The 18,091-nt window shown below is 40.3% G+C and overlaps 1 protein-coding gene and 1 pseudogene across 29 annotated transcripts in view; one reads left to right on the top strand and one right to left on the bottom strand.

Moving 5' to 3' along the window:
- CCDC7 (coiled-coil domain containing 7) overlaps window positions 1-18,091 on the bottom strand; it is a 295,714-nt gene that overhangs the window by 140,803 nt on the left and 136,820 nt on the right. The window lies entirely within an intron of this gene.
- Window positions 5,853-6,769, top strand: LOC116748446 (annotated as a pseudogene).

The following is an 18,091-nucleotide window of genomic DNA, read 5'->3' as shown; positions in this document are numbered from 1 at the left end:
AACTGTCTCATCATTTCATTAATATTCATGGGTTTCAAATATGTTCCAGTTTGGTCTCCAGTTTTCTTAACACTTTAGGTTAAAACACAGTCATAAACCAAACCACAAAAAGGTATATGCACAAGATTATTCATTACAGCATATCTGCAATTGTAAAATACTCAGAACCACTTACATGTGGAAATGTAGGAGATTGGTTCCATAAACCAAGGTATATACTATAAACTATGGTAATATCAACTATGCTGTACAGTATGGTCCAAACAACTGCACATACAACTGTAAAAGGAATGAAAAAGATCCCATAAACTAACATGGCGGAACGTCTAGTATATAATGTTAAATGAAATAAAAAACTGATAGAATAGTATATTATCTTTTAGGAAAGAACAAAAAGAAAACAAAAAAAATAGAGAGATAGTTACCTTTACAAAATGAAACATAAGAAAGACAAACCAGAAAACAAAATAGTTTGTTACCAAAGACACTGAAGACCATGCTCACTGAACTACTACTGTTAGTGCTAAGTCTGTCCCTGGCATTGATAAGACAGCCTATAATGCAGTGATTTTTTGAGACTCATTTTTAATGAAAAAGAATGTAAAGCTCTCAAGATTGCTTTGCCAGGGCTTCCCTGATGGCGCGGTGGTTCAGAGTCCGCCTGCCGATGCAGGGGACACGGGTTTGTGCCCCGGCCGGGAAGATCCCACATGCCGTGGAGCAGCTAGGCCCGTGAGCCATGGCTGCTGGGCCTGCGCACCCGGAGCCTGTGCTCTGCAATGGGAGAGGCCACAACAGTGAGAGGCCCGTGTATCGCAAAAAAAAAAAAAAAAAAAGATTGCTTTGCCAGTGACTTGACGAGACCAGTTAGACCGGGGTACTTCTCCTCTATCATTAAGGAGGTTATTTGTTGCTTCCATGACCTGACTACTGTAAATAGTGTTGCAATGAACATTGGCATGCATGTGTCTTTTTGAATTACCGCTTTCCTCTGGGTATATGCCCAGTAGTGGGATTGCTGGGTCATATGGTAGTTCTATTTTTAGTTTTTTGAGAAACATCCATACTGTTCTCCATAGTGGCTGTATCAATTTACATTTCCACCAACAGTGCAAGAGGGTTCCCTTTTCTCCACACCCTCTCCAGCATTTATTGTTTGCAGATTTTCTGATGATGCCCATTCTAACTGGTGTGAGGTGATACCTCATTGTAGTTTTGATTTGAATTTCTCTAATAATTAGTGATGTTGAGCATCTTTTCATGTGCCTCTTGGCCATCTGTATTTCTTCTTTGGAGAAAAGTCTATCGACAGACAGAAGAATGGATAAAGAAGACATGGTACATATATACAATGGAATATTACTCAGCCATAAAAGGGAACAAAATTGGGTCATTTGTAGAGATGTGGATGGACCTAGAGACTGTCATGCAGAGTGAAGTAAGTCAGAAAGAGAAAAACAAATATCATATATTAAGGCATATATGTGGAATCTAGAAAAACGGTACAGATGAACCTGTTTGCAAGGCAGAAATAGAGTCACAGATGCAGAAAACAAATGTATGGACATCAAGGGGGGAAATGGGGGGCAGGCTGAATTGGGAGATTGGGATTGACATATATACACTAATATGTATAGATAACTAATGAGAACCTGCTGTATAGCACAGGGAACTCTACTTCACTTCGCTGTACAGTAGAAACTAACACAACATTGTAAAACAACTATACCCCAGTAAAAAAAAGGAGGTAATTTGTGAAACTTGGTGAAGAGATGTGTCACAACAGACTCCCTCTTTCAGAGTGCTTTGACAGCGGCCACTCTGCCCAAGGAAGTGGGGAGGGCAATGATGTGAACACTTGATTCCCTCTCCTTCCCCAGCTCCTTTCTCAGGTTTGGCCCACTTATGATGAGTTTCCTGACAGTGAAAAAAGGTGTTTTAACCACCCGTATAACCATCTGGAAGGTGCCTGATAAGCCACTCTGATGGTCCTTTTGTTCAACAATGAGCAGCAAGAACAGTAGATGATGAGACTGGTAACCAGACTCAGATTTCCAGTGTCATTTGTGCCACCTGTGCTGTTTTCCTAGTTCAATTAAACCTCCTTATAAGGTGATGTCAATTGGTTTACAAGACAATCCAGATCTTCACTGACAAATTTCAGGGAAAGGAAGAACCACCAACAGATAGATATCATCTGGCCAGTGAAGAAAGTGACCTAAAAATGGTAATCAGGAACCCATTTATGGATGACCTGTTTAAGTGGTTTCCCAAGGAAATCTCTGGGTCTAGTTACTCAACAATGGGAACTCACAGAGAACACTGATGGACTCTCCACCAAGGAATTCATAGGTGACCCAACACACAGACACTCTAGAGTCCAAATGATGATGACACCTATGACTAACACAAGTGCTCTTCCCTCTGCATTTCCCAGTGAATCTTGAGATGAACCCGAGACACAACCCCCCTGCCATTACTTTTACCCAACCTCTCCGTTTTCTATATAAATAAGAATTAAGGTTAGGCTAAGATTCTTATCTCCCCAGTTGTAATATGAGGATATGAGCTAAGGTTCAATGGAGAGATAGGTGTGAGTTGCATATCTGGGCCTTTTGGACACTGATGCACATATGACTAAGATCTCTATAACCACGGACACTACGATGAGGAGAAAACAGATAATGCTCACTGGTTTTTGGTCTGAGCTCACCAAATGGGATCTTTATCCAAATCCAACTATAGGCATGTCCCTACACACCACTAAAAATCTCCATTGTTATGGCTTCCATGACTGAATGTATTACTGGTTTAGATGTATTTTCTATGTGCATCTCACCCCTAAGGCCTGATAGGAACTACTGCATTTTAGGGCCATTTTAGGGGGGCATGTGGAAAACCAGTGCCTAGCACCTTTACCAACCAAAAACAACTCATTGCCCTTATTGCTGAACTTAATGAAACAAAAGTTCTCCATGAGGTTATTTCTCCATTCATAAGCCCTTGCGCTCTGTGTGTAAGGCCTTGGGTGCCTAGAGACTCAATTGATTACCGCTGGCTCAATGCCATAGTACAGCTCCAGACACTGGCATCACATGGTCCTGTGACCTTCACAGAAGTTTACTGCTCAAGGTGAGTCACGTAAGTATGCAGCAACTGATATCACAAGTGCCCTTTTTAACATTCCTGTTCACACAAATGGCCAGGATCAGTTTACCTTATGTGCAATGGGTTACAACATACCTTTAATGTCCTTCCACAAGCCCATGACCTAGAAAACGCCCTGCTCCAAGATCGAGTACTAAAACTTCCACTATATTGATGACATCCTCCACTGGAACCAGATAAGAGTACTACCCAACAGAGACTGGATTCTATGATGACCCACATGTGACAGCACAGCTGGGTCATTAATGTAAACAAGGTATAAAGATCTAATACCCAACTGAAATCCCTGGGGGCAAAGTGAAAAGGGGTTCACTGTCACTCCAAGCTCCAAGGAAACTAAGTTTTCCTTCTCCATCCCCCACCAAGATACAAAGGAGGCCAAGCTTTTTTCAAGCACTCCAAAGAGCCAAGTTTATTTCTATCTCTACCACAACAAACACAAAGGATACTCAGTGTAGGTGTGTGTATGAATATCTGTATATATATGTGCATATATATGTATACATATGTATATACAGGAGTTCAAAATCCTGCTTGATTTTGCAGGTCCAACCACAGACAATTACAAGGTCTCTACCTGAAAGTTCTCATGGGGGAATACTTCTCACCCCACACCAAATTTGATGCATACCCAGTGAACTTTAGACACTGGAGGTAGTTTCAGTGGAGGACTAAGGCCCATCCATCCATACCATGCTCTTATGCATTCTGGGTTCCTATACAGGTGCCTCCATCAGAGGCCTCCTTGTGAAAGGGGGAGGGGTCAGCTGATACACTGTGCTTTTCAGGTGCCTCTGTGTAGACCACTTTACTGGGGGAACCTAAAGATACTTTCCTCAGTTACTACACAGTATTCAGGACTTTACACTCCTAGCCATCCTACATCAATATCCACAAGGTTCCTGAGGTCATAAAAGGGCAAGAGCCTTTTGTTTGGGGCTCCTTCAGATATGAGATAATCTTCCGCCAACCCCTACTCCCATCCGCACTGACATCTGACCCTTGCCTGGTTTGGTTCCACGGGGAAAATGAAACACTGGTGGAGCTGGGGCCCTTTCCTGTTTAGACTCTTGCTTATACTATTATAGGAAGTACATAAAAGCTTAATTGTTACTTTCAGTTTGGCTTGCTATCTTAATTGACCAAGTCAAAACAGGCAGCTTTCTCTGACAGACTGGCATAGAGAACAAAGTAGTCAATAAAGTAAAAAATTCCTTTCTGGAAGGAGCACTTTGAGAGGTGCTAGTGAGACTCTTTCAGGGCATACTGCTGGATCATTTGCAAGAGTCAAAGGGTCCCACAGGGCACATCACCAGCCAGGCTAATGTGCCTCCAGAAGTGCTAGTGGACACCATGGGGCTCTCCAGGAGAGTACCATCGTAACTTTACTCTCATTCTTCCAAGCCCTGGTGGAAATTACTGCACTTAAGGCCATGTTAGAGGAGCATAAGAATATTGTGAACCTACCCGATTACCAGCACCTAGTACCTCTATCTCCCAAAAATCTGCCTGGGAAAGAAAAAGGAAAAACTGCCCTCTTTACTGAGTTTAACGCAGCAAAAGGCTCCTTGAGACTATATCCCTATTCAATAATTCACTTGACTTGTGTACCTGATCTTGAGTTCACAGATACTCAATTGATTTTGGCTGTTCAATCAACAGGACAACCTTGTCATCAGTGGTATCTGACAGTGTGACTGTCGTAGTAACTTGTCCAGAGTGTGGGAACTTGTTATTCAGCAATGGATATCACAAACGCCCTTTTCAGTATCCCTCTGAATGGGAATGATTCCAGTCAGTTCATCTTTATGTGGAATGGGTACAATTCACCATTCATATCCTTCCACAAGTCTATCTGAATTTCCTATCTGTCATCAATGTATCAAAGCCTGGAAAATCTCCAGATTTTCCAGAGGAGGGACTAGCCCTCTACTTTACTGATAATGTCATCCTATTGAGTCCAGAGAAGGGAGCTGGACAACAGCCCAACAAGGGCTGGACACCCTGCTGACACACAAGTGGCAACTTGCTGGGCCACTTTTACAGAAACCGTACAAGTACGCAAGTGAAATTCCTGGGCTTGACCTGGGTATGGAGTCTCATTGTCTCATTCCATGGGAAAAGACTGGCTTTGATCCTCTCTGCTCCAGCAATTAAAAAGGAAGCCCAGGGACTGATGGAACTCTTCATCTACTTGCATTCTTAATGCCATCCATCTAAAGGGTTACAAGAAAGGTCATTTCCTTTCAGTGGGGCCACAGCAAGGAGGATGACCTGCAAGCCCTCCAACAAGCCACCTAGGCTACCCTTCCTTTTGGCCCCTCTGATCCATTTTGCCATTTGAGTTACAGATCTCAGCAACTATCTATTCACCAACTGGAGCTTAAGGCAGAAGGACACTGCCACAGGTCAGAGGCATCTGTTGGGGTTTTTAATTCATCATCTCTAGGAACAGCTCGCTGAAAGGTACACACCCTTTAAGAGACAATTATTAGTCCATTATTGGGCTTCAGGGGATACTGAACACATGACCCACGACTGTGAAACAGTCTCAAGACAACAAATTCCGACCAAAAGTTATCAACAGTTTTGCTTTTGTACTCTAATTATCTTAGGGCATTCATACTTTACGTCAGTGCAAAATTTCTATAAGAACATGCCCAAATAGGATTCCTGGAGTGGAGATGTCCATGCTTGCTCCGCTGCCCCCACTGCCCCCACAGTTTTAGAGCGTACAGCATCATTTGAGGACGGCTCAGGAGCATGACAAGCGGGGACCCCCTGTGGTGGCTTATTACTGTCATTTGTATGCAATGCAAACAGGAATGAATGTTGATAGTAAAACTCCTGAAAGTTCGTACGTTTTCACCAAAGCTAATGGATCAGTTAGCTCTTATGAAACAGCTGGGTGATAATGAAGCTGTTACTCAAGAAATAGTTGGCTCTGCCCATTTGGAGAATTATGCTTTGAAAATGTTTTTGTATGTAGATAATGAAGATCATGCTGGGTGATTTCACAGAAACATGATCAAGTTCTTCTACACTGAAAGTCTTTTAATAGATGTCAAAATAGCAGTTTGAGAACTCACTAATGAAAACGTCAAACACAGAAAGTATGCAAGGTGGAAAGCAACATATATTCATAATTTTTTAAAGAATGGAGAGACTCCTCAAGCAGGGCCTGGTGGGATTGAAGAAGATAATGATGTTGGAGAAAATGAAAATTCTGGAGCAACCTCTCTGCCCACTCAGCCCCTCAGCCGTCATCTTCAACTTATGACCCAAGCAACATGACATCAAGCAGCTTTACTGGAATACAAATTCCTCCCGGTGCCCACATTCCTGCTAATACCCCAGAAGAAGTTCCTCCCAGCACAGGTGTAACAAGTAACACTATCCAGCCTACTCCACAGACTATTACGGCCATTGATCCTGCACTTTTCAGTACAGTTTCCCAGGGAGGTACCCAACTAACATCAGAGGACTTTGCTAGACCTCAGAAATACTGCAAATAACGCTGGCAGAGCTTTGCAGTATGAAGATGTCAGCAGTGCAGAATCCACAGAAGACCCTCAAGTTACTGACCACAGGCAGAGAATGAAGCCTTTGTAGAACAGATCCATGCATTTTTGGCTTAAAGAACTAACAGTCCATTACTCTATCTTCAGCCTATCAGAAGCACAGTTTTAAGGAAGACTTCAGTTTCACTGGCTATAACAATAAAGTCTGTGTCTGTGTATCAGATTCCTGTTGAAGCTTTCATCAACAGCCTCGACCAATTTTCTTTTTTTTTTTTTTTTTTTACGGTACGCGGGCCTCTCACTGCTATGGCCTCTCCCATTGCGGAGCACAGGCTCCGGACGCGCAGGCTCAGCGGCCATGGCGCACAGGCCTAGCCGCTCCGCGGCACGTGGTATCTTCCCGGACCGGGGCACGAACATGTGTCCCCTGCATCGGCAGGCGGACTCTCAACCGCTGCGCCACCAGGGAAGCCCTCGACCAATTTTCATTGTCCATTTAGTGGATCCAGTAATCTCTGGGTATATACAGGGCTGATGCGAGCAAGATCCTTAAAATGTCCACTGAACCCTGCTTGTTCAAAAAATGAAAACACACTTCTATGAAATATACTGGGAATCAGCTTTGTATCTTAATCTAAATAAATTAAGGAATTTTTAAATCCATAATTTGGACATACAGACCATATTACTTTGCTATAAAATTCTAATTTAACTTTTAATAAAGATTACAAGAATATTCTAGATTAGAGGTCACATTTTGTTTTCCTTAGGACTTATGAAACAGATATGAACGCCCTAAATTGTTAGATGAATCTGAAAGAGATTATGTTTAAGTTTCAATTTATATTCATATTAATTATAGCTACATTAAAAGTTAAAATGTTCATGGAAAGAAATATAACAAGGTAAACAAGTAGAATCAGTTTTAGATGTAAGAATAATGTTGGTTTCCCAATTGTTTTCCCTTATCCATTGGCGTTTAAGGTGAATTGGTATTTGCTTCATAGGCAGTTTGACTGCATGTATCAGAGAATGAAAACAAGACATTTGCAGTAATGCCTGGAAACTTGGTGCTTTGAGTTAAGGTTCTCCTCTGCTACTATGGAATGGATTCCATAGAGTGTATAGCTATGAATGATGCAGATTTTAAGAACATAGATTCTCAGTTGATAAGTTAATAAGTTTTGTGAGGAATTATGGAGTTACTGTGTCACCTGCATTTGTGCTGTGTAAAAAATAAATACAAGGATTCTTTTAACTAGTTCAAAAAAAATATGCCCAAATACATATTCACAAACCAAAGAAAAAGGATCTTCTGATGAGTACAAAATAATTTAAAGTCATCTATAATTATTAAACTTACTAATGAGACTTTCATCTCCAGAAGATTTTTGTTTCTCTGCATGCATTTCTGTTTCTGAGTCATGATGCTTAAACATAAGATTTTCATCTGACACGTGATCATGAGCTACATAAAGAGATACATTTAGTGCATTAAACTGAAAAACAGGTCTATTGTGAAATCCCTATATATCAAATTTATACACATGTTTAGCAGTATTTTCTTTCATTTTTATAAACATAAAATATAAGTAAATTACCATAATGCTAGACCTGACATAAAAATTGTGAGGAAAATTTTAATGTGTGTAAGACTCACTGTTTCATAAATATTTTTTGGCATCAAATATATTTTATATTAGTCCCTACTTGTTTTAGATTATTATAACTTAGGTTAATATATACTCACAGACCAAATAATGAAAATGTATATGTAAAGGTTATTCATTACACATTTTTAATTGCAAAATACTCAAAAGCACCTAAATGTACTAGCATGTGAGACTGGTTGAAAAACAAGGTACATACTATAAATTAGGGTAACACAAATTATGGTGTATGATGTGGTACAAAGAGTTACACATAAAGCTATAAAAAGATACTTATAACCTAACTTGGAGGGACTGTTAGGTGATAGGTTAATTGTAGAAAAAATGAAAAGAGAAGGTATCAAGTATGCTATCTTTTAGGAAAGAAAAGAATGGGAAATGAAAAGAAAATATAAGATACTTACCTTTAGAAAAGGAAATACAGGAAAGATAAACCAGAAAACAATGTAGTTGGTCACCTAAAGTTGCATGCAGAATAGGACACAAGGACTACTGTTAAATCTAAACATGTCCCGGGCAGTGATGACATCCTTGATGCAACAAATGTTTCTCATATTTAATGAGAAAGTAGGTAGAGCCCTCAGGATTGCTTTGCCCAGTGACCCAAAGAAACCAAAGAGATCTGGATAGTTTGATTCCACCACAAAGAAAGTAATCTTGTTAAAATTATTTAAGGACAGAAGCACCTTTTCTGGTGTGTTACTGCAGAACCCCCTCTTTCAGAACATCTTCCATGACCACTTTGCCCAAGGAGGATGAAGAAGGAGGTAGGTGGGAGAAATGTCATGTACACCTGAGACCTTCTCCTTCCTTTACTAGCTATTATTTGTTCTTGGACTGGTTTGGTCCAATCATGGTGAGCTCTCTGACACTGGAAAACTTTTTTGGTCTACTCTTACGGCCACCTATAAGGGGCTCTGCAAGCCACCTGATAGTTTCTTGATTTGACAATGAGAAGTAAGAAAAGTAAATGATGAGATTGTTTACCAGACTCAGATTTAAGTTCATTCTTGCCACTCTCACTGGTCACCTATCTCAATTAAACCTTCTTACAAGGTGATGTCACTTGGTTCATGGCACAATCCATGTGTGAAATGAAAACTTTCCAAGCAAAGAAAAAGCAGCTACTGGCAAGACACTAACTTTTCACTAGTAGTCAGAGTGATGTAAAAATGGTAATTGGGTACTTACTCCTGGATCATTGGGTTAAGGTCTTTCCCAAAGACATCTATGGGTCTTGTTACCCAACAATGGGTCTCAAGGAGGAGACTGATAGACTCTCCTTCAGATACTTGTGACTAGATAATGGCCACTGGGGGCACAACAGAGTCCACATACTGACAACTCCTATGACTAATATAAATAATATTCCTTCCAACCCTCCCAGTGAATCTTGACCTGAAATCTCTCTACTTTTATCCAAACCTCTTAACTTTAAAAATAAACAAGACTATGAGTTAGGCCAAGGTCCCTATGTCCTCACTGGGAACATGAGGACGTTTGCCAAGGTCACAGTTCAATGGGGAGGTGAGGAAGAATTTCATTCCCTGGTCCTTTTGTACCAAGATGAGGGAAAACAATATATATATATATATGTATGTATATTTATATAGTCTAAGTGTGCGTCCTTAACACCCCATCCTTATCCCCAAGCCATGATCATAAATACTACAACTGAGGCCATTTCAGTGGCTCTGGTAGTCTGTTAGGTAGTCTGAACCTAACAGTCTATCTGTACCTAGTCCCTTTGACTACCAAAGCAACTCCCTAGAGGATGAAAAGAGACAGCTTCCTCATTACTGAGCTTAATGAAGCAAAAATTCTCTGTGAGACTATTTCTCCATTCAGTAGCCCCATCTGGCCTGTGGATTAGGCTTCAGGTGTATGGAGATTCAATTGATTATTAGAGGCTCAATGCAGTCACGCAGCTTGAGCACTACTAGTGTTACCTGAAATTATGACAGCCATAAAGGCTGTGGCCCAAGCTGAGGCAAGTACAAAGCAACTGACATTACAAATGTCTCTTTCAGAATCCCTGTCCACAGGGATGATCAGGATCAGTCTGCCATACGTGTCATGGGTTGCAACGTACCTTTAATGTCCTTCCATAAGGCCATGACCTGGAAAAAGTCCCACTCCCACATGGAGCCCTAGCCTCCCCCTATATTAACAATAATCTCCACTAGGCCTAGGCAAGGGAATTACCCAACAAACACAGAAAGCATGTGGACTTACATGTGAGTTAAGTCTGGGCCATTAATATAGAAAAAGTACCAGGACCTGGTACCCAAGTGAAATCTCTGGGAGTAAACTGAGAAGAGGCAGTATGTGTCATTCCATAGGAGACAACTGCCAAGCTTTAGTTCCTCTAAGCCCCCACAAACACAAAGGAGGTCCAAAGATTGGTGGAACTTTTCAGCTACTAGTACTTTGACATTCACCATGTGGTCATCTTGATGGCATTTGTCTATTAGGATACCATTTTTGGTCTCTACCTTTAAGTAGGACATGGCAACAGGATGTCCTAGAGGCCCTCCAACAGGTTTCGGACTCTGTCCATCCCCTTGGCTCCTCTGATACACATTTGTGTTTGAGTTACAGATCTCAGCAACCTCCCAGTTTGCTGATTAGAGCCTATGGCAGAAGGACACTGCCAGAGGCGCCCATTAGGCTTTTGGTATCATAGTCACCTGGAGTCAGATGAAAGGTACAAACCCTTTAAGTGACTACTATTGGCCTGTTATAAGGCCTTGGTGAATAATTAGTATATGACCCATGGCCATGAAATAGTCTTATGACTAGAAATACCAACCAAAAGTTATGAATATTTTGGCCTTTATTCTCTAGTTATCTTGGGGTATTCACACTTGAAGTCTAAGTGTAAAACTGCTATAAAATATATGCTTAAATACTGATTCATGAACCAAAGAAAAATATCTTCTGATCACTTTAATTTAAAATAACTTAGGGAGTGACATCAGCAAAACGGCAGGGTAAGAGATTGCAGTCCCGTAGCCCATGGAAACACTGATTTAACAATTCATGGATGAAATACATTCATGAGAGCTTCAGAGTCCACTCAAGAAGTTCCAGCATGCTGGTGGAACATAACATCCTAGACAGCTGCATTAAAAAGGGTAAGAAGAACAGTTTTGCTTTACCTATGTCACCCCTCCACCAAGTCAGCACAGCTCAACACAGAGAGAGATTCCCTCACCCACAATTTTTCCCATGGGAGAAAGAGAGAGGGAAGTGAGCATAAGGTTCTCAAAGCCTTTCAGGGTGCTGCCTGAGAGGCCCACTTCTATCTCACCTTAATTAGAACACTGAAGGAATCAACATAGCTGGATTGTCTGTGGGCAGCTAGAAAAAAGACCTCAGATAAAACCCTAACTTTACACCTCAAGGAACTAGAAAGAGAAAAATAAACTAAACTCAAAGTTATCAGAAGGAAGGAAATAATAAAGGTTAGAGCAGGAATAAATGAAACAGAAAAGCAGAAAATTTTTCTAAAATTTTAGCCCATTCATGAATGGGCTAATCCCACTCATGAGGGCTCCATCCTCATGACCTAAGCACCTCCCCACTCCTAATACAATTACATTAGACATTAGGATTTTAACACATGAATTATGGGGGGGACACAAACATTCACTGATAGAAACTTCCAAATTCATTTTATGAGGCCAGCATTACCTAGATACCAAAGCCAAACAAAGACACCACAAGAAAATGACAAGCCAATATCCCTGATGAACTCAGATGCAAAAATTCTCAACAAACTACTAGCAAACAATTCAACAGCACATTAAAAAGATCATACACCATGACCAAATGGTATTTACTCTACTCAGGAAAGGATGGTCTAACATCAATCAATGTGACACATACACCACATTACAGAGCAAGGGATAAATATTACATGATCATCTCAACAGGTGCAGAAAAAAATCTGAAAATATTCAATACTTTTTCATGATAAAAACTCCCATAAATTAGGGATAAAAGGAATTTACCTCAACCCAATAAAGGCTATATGTAGAAAACCCTGAAGACTCCACCAAAAAGCTGTTAGAACTAATAAGTGAATTCAGTAAAGGTGCAACATACAAAATCAATATAAAAAATCAATTGCATTTCTATACACTAACAACAAACTATGAGAAAGAGAAAATAAGAAAATAATCCCATTTACAATGACATCAAAAAGAAAAAAATAAATTTGACAAAGGAGATAAAGTATTCATATACTGAAACTATAAAATATTGATGACACAAATTAAAGAAGACAAAAATAATGCAAAGATATTCCATGCTCGTGAACTGGAAGAATTAATATTTTTAAAATGTCCACACCACCCAAAGCAAGCTATGGATTAAATGCAATCTTTATTAAATTTCCAATGGCATTTTTCACAGAAATAGAACAAAAAAATCCTAAAATTTGTATGGACTCACAAAAGATTCTTTATAGTCAAAGCAATCTTGAGAAAAAAGTACAAAGGTGGAGGTATCATACTTCCTGATTTCAAACTACAGCTGACCCTTGAACAACATGGGGGTTAGGGGCACTGACCTCCCTTCCCACCTACACAGTCGAAAATCCACACAGAATTTTACAGTTGGCCCTCTATATCCATGGCTCTGCATCCACAGATTCAACCAACCACAGATTATGTAGTACCATAGCATGTATTTACTGAAAAAATTCTGTGTATAAGTAGACTCATGCAGTTCAAATCTGTGTTGTTCAAGGGTCAGTTGTGTATTACAAAGCTACTGTAATCAAAACAGTACGGTATTGCCATAAAAATGGACATATAAATCAATAGAAGAGAACAGAGATTCCAGAAATAAACCTACACATATACGGTCAATTAATTTATGACAAATCAGCCAAGAATACAGAGTGAAGACAGGATAGTCTATTCAATAAATGATGTTGGGAAAACTGGACAGCTACATGCAAAAGAATGAAACTGGACCACTATCTTACACACACAAATCAATGCAAAATCAACTAAAGACTTGAATGTAAGACCAGAAACCATAACACTCCTAGAAGAAAACATAAGCGGTAAGCTCCCTGACATTATCAGTCTTGGTGAAGACTTTTTGGATTTGACACCAAAAGTGAGACTGCATCAAACTAAAAAGCTTCTGCACGGCAAAGGAAAATATCAACAAAATGAATGGCAACCTACAGAATGGAAGAAAGTATTTGCAAATCATATATCTGACAAAGGGTTAATATCCAAAATAAAGAAATAACTCATACAACTCAAAAGCAGAAAAAAAATCTGATTAAGAAATGGATAGAGGATTTGAAAGGACATGTTTCATTACAGGTGGCCTACAGGTACATGAAAAGGTTCTCAACATTATTAATCGTCAGGAAAATGCATATCAAAACCAAATGCATTAACCGTCAGGAAAATGCATATCAAAACCACAATGAGATACCGCCCCATACCTGTTAGAATGGCTGTTATCAAAAAGACAGGAAATAAGTGTTGGTGAGAATGTGGAGAAAAGGGAGCCCTTGTGCACTGTTGGTGGGAAGGGAATTTGGTGCAGCCACTGTGGAAAACATTATGGGAGGTTCCTCAAAAAAGTAAAAATAGAACTACCTTACAATCCAGCAATTCCACTTCTGGGTATTTTTCTAAAGGAAATGAAAACACTAACTTGAAAAGATATCTAAACCCCTATGTTCACTGCAGCATTATTTATAATAATAATATAATAGCCAAAACATGGAAACAACCTAAGCGTCCATGGACAGATGAATGGATAAAGAAAATGTAGTATACATATATACAAAGGAATATTATTTAGCCATAAAAAAGAAGGAAATCTTGCCATTTGGGACAACATGGATGCATTTTGAGGGCACTATACTAAGTGAACTCAGTGAAAGAAAGACAAATACTGTATGATCTCAATTATATGTGGAATTAAAACAAAAACAAAACCAATATCAAAACTCATAGAACAGATTGGTGGTTGCCAAAAGCAGGGGGTAGAGGGTGGGTGAATGGGTGAAGGTGGTCAAAAGGTACAAACTTGCAGTTATAAAATAAATAAGTACTGGAGATAAAATGTACAGCATGGTGACTACAGTTAATACTGCATTGCATATTTGAAAGTTCCTAAGAGAGTAGATCTTAAAAATTCTCATCACAAGAAAAAAAATTTAACTATATGTGGTGATAGATGATAACTAAACTTATTGTGATATTTTTTGTAATATATACATATCTCGAGTCAGTATGTTGTACATATGAAACTAATGTTATGTGTCAATTATGTATGAACAGAAAAGTTAAATTACAAAGGGTAAGAAAAGGAACTAAAACTGAAACTAAATTTAAAGAACTGAATCTACTGAAGGAAATAAGAAAGCACTAATGCAAGTAAATCATCAATATAGTATTTGACGTACACCCTCACTCCTCGGCAAAAGAGTAGAGGGGTGAACTGTAAACAAATCACAAAATCTTTTTCCTCTTTTTCAACTGTAAGTTAAGATGTTTATTGAAGAATTTATTTTTTAAATTTATTTTATTGAAGTACAGTTGATTTACAATGTTGTGTTAATTTCTGCTGTATGGCAAATTGACTCAGTTATATATGTATATATATATTTCATATTCTTTTCCATTATGGTTTATCACAGGATATTGAATATAGTTCCCTGTGCTATACAGTAGGACCTTGTTGTTTATCCATCCTATATATAATAGTTTGCATCTGCTAATCCCAAACTCCCAATCCATCCCACCCCCACCCTCCACTCCCTTGGCAACCACAAATCTGTTCTCTATGTTTGCAAATCACAGAATCCTTTTAGTAGATTTGTTTTTCTAGGGTTCTACATTCTGAAATAATTTTAGAAGCATTATAAGGTAGAGCAAATGAGTAAATGTACTGATGTTGATCAGAGTCAGATTCACACTGTGGAAGGAAAGATATACACACCGGAAATAGAGAAAGATAAGAACAAGTCTTGAGGGGAGAGAATGAAATTGAAAGTGTCTTTGAGAAACCATGATTTCTAAATATGTCTGTGAATATGCATATACACATATATGTGCACATTTACGTATGTAAGCATACGTGAAGATGACTATTGGATATGTATATCCATATATGTATATCATGTGTACCTGTATGTGGACATGCATATGTATTACACTGAGGCACTGACAACATGCCAAAATCTTCTGCGTGATCTGTCAGGCCCAACCTTAGACAATTACAAAGGCTTGATCTGGCAGCTGTCATGGGGGAAATCTTCATACTCCACACTAGACTCTGAGACATAGCCAGTGCACTGCAGACACTGGAATTAGTGCAGTCATGGACTAAGGCCATATCTGCATTCTAGTCTGAGTGCCTCAATTCTGAAGCATTCTTATGTGGGGAGGACTCAGCTGAGACCCTGTATATAGACCACCTTTTCATTGGACCTTGTAGACCTTTTTATTATCTCTGACTCTGTTTTCAGTACTTCTGCACTCCTCCTAGACCTCCCACTTCCATCTCCTCTCAGATCTATAGAACAGCAAGAACCTTTTGTTTGGAGCTCCTTTGGTTGTGAGATGATGTTCCCCTACCCCAGCCCTGTCAGCACTGATGTATCTGACCCTCACCAATGATGTTCTGTGGGGGAAAATGGAATATTGGTATGGCTGGGAACCTTTCCTGTTTAGACTCTTATACTATTACAGTAAGTGAATAAATGCTTAAATTTACTTTCAATTTACTTGCTGTCTTACTTGACCAACTCAAAAACTGGCAGCTCGCTCCCTGACAAGTTAGCACAGTGAGCAATGTGGTCAATGAAGCACAATTCCTTTCTGGAAGGAGCACTAGTGAGTACTCAGGGCTCTCTAAGGGGGCACTACTGAGTCATTTGTTAGAGTCTGAGGTTCCCACAGGGCACATGACCATTCAGGCCAACGTGTCTCAGGAACTGCTGACAGATTGTGTGACATGCTTAGGAGAGTGTTATTTCATTGTTTACATGATCCTTCTTTTTTTTTTTTTTTTTTTGTGGTACGCGGGCCTCTCACTGTTGTGGCCTCTCCCGTTGCGGAACACAGGCTCCGGACGCGCAGGCTCAGAGGCCATGGCTCACAGGCCCAGCCGCTCCACGGCATGTGGGATCTTCCCGGACCGGGTCACGAACCCGTGTCCCCTGCATCAGCAGGTGGACTCTCAACCACTGCGCCACCAGGGAAGCCCCATGATCCTTCTATTTTAATAGTCCTGTTTTGTTGGCCAAGATGCCCAGTGGGTGGGTCAAATTAAACATCAAACAGGGATTTTGACAAAACTGGGGAAGCAATTCCTTGACTACTTCCCTGGTGGCGCAGGGGTTGAGAGTCCGCCTGTCGATGCAGGGGACGCAGGTTCGTGCCCCGGTCTGGGAGGATCCCACATGCCGCAGAGTGGCTGGGCCTGTGAGCCATGGCCGCTGAGCCTGTGTGTCCGGAGCCTGTGCTCCGCAGTAGGAGAGGCCGCGACGGTGGGAGGCCCGAGTACCGCAAAAAAAAAAAAAAAAATAATGGGATCAAAAGTTGTTGGTGACCCTGCATGCTGAGTTGCACTCAATGACTACTGTTAGATCTAATGCTTCTGGAACTTATGTTCAGCCTTTGCTATAGTGGTTACTGCAATTCATGATTTAATGAAAAGGAATGTAGAGTGTTGAGGATCACTTTACCCAGTGACCTGAAGAGACCTTATAGACGTGGGTCGTTCATCTTCACATTTAAAGGAGTATCTTGTTAAAGAAGTAATCATGCAACCTTGCCGGGTTGCTAATACAGAAACATTTCTTGGAGAACCTTGACAATGGCCACACTGCACAAGGAGGTGGAATAAAGGAGTATGAAAAAATACAGACATCCAAGACTCTCTTTCCTCAGCTGGGTACTGTTTTGGATCTGACAGATGGCTCATCCTTGCCTTTGTAAAACACGTTTTAACCATACGTGAAAAGGCAATAGTGACTCCATGAGCCACCCTGGTGGTGCCTAAGATATACAATGAGGGAATGAGGACAGCAGATGATGAGATTGTTTTTTTTTTATTTACCAGATTCAGGTTCCTAGGTTCATTTGTGCCACTATTGCTGGACATCAAGCTCGATAAACACCCTAATAAGGTCAGGGCAATTGGTCTACGACACAATCTGGACCTTAACTGACAAATTTCTGGACAAGAAATAGTGAATAATGCCAAGATAGCAATGACTGACCAGAAGAGAGAATGATGTAAAAATGGTAGTCTAGTAACCACCCCGGACCATCTGGGCAAAGGCCTTAAAGAGATCAAAGGGTGTGTTACCCCCAAAACAGGGTCTCAAAGGAGTAGATTGATGGGATATTTACCAAGGACCCGAAGGCCAGGTAGTGGGATAAGGGAGGCCCAACAGGCCACTACTGTGGCCTATGACTAACACAGGTGCTATGTTTCTGCTTTTCCCAGTGATCCTTGCCATGAATCAAAATGCTCTGCCAACTTTTACCAAGACTTTACGGCTTTCAAGATAAACAAGACTATGGGTTAGGCTGGGCCCCATATATCCAGTGGGAATGTGAGGACTTATGATAAAGTTAGAGTTCGATGGAGATGTGCAGAATTGCATTCCCAAGCCTGTGGGACATGGGTGCATAGGTGACTGTGATCACCACAACCCCTGACACCAGGCTGAGGAGGACA

This window comes from Phocoena sinus, chromosome 2 (assembly GCF_008692025.1).
Source record: "Phocoena sinus isolate mPhoSin1 chromosome 2, mPhoSin1.pri, whole genome shotgun sequence".
Classification (NCBI taxonomy): domain Eukaryota; kingdom Metazoa; phylum Chordata; class Mammalia; order Artiodactyla; family Phocoenidae; genus Phocoena; species Phocoena sinus.
The sequence above is the reverse complement of the archived record's forward strand: the minus strand, read 5'-3'. Positions and strand labels throughout refer to the sequence as shown.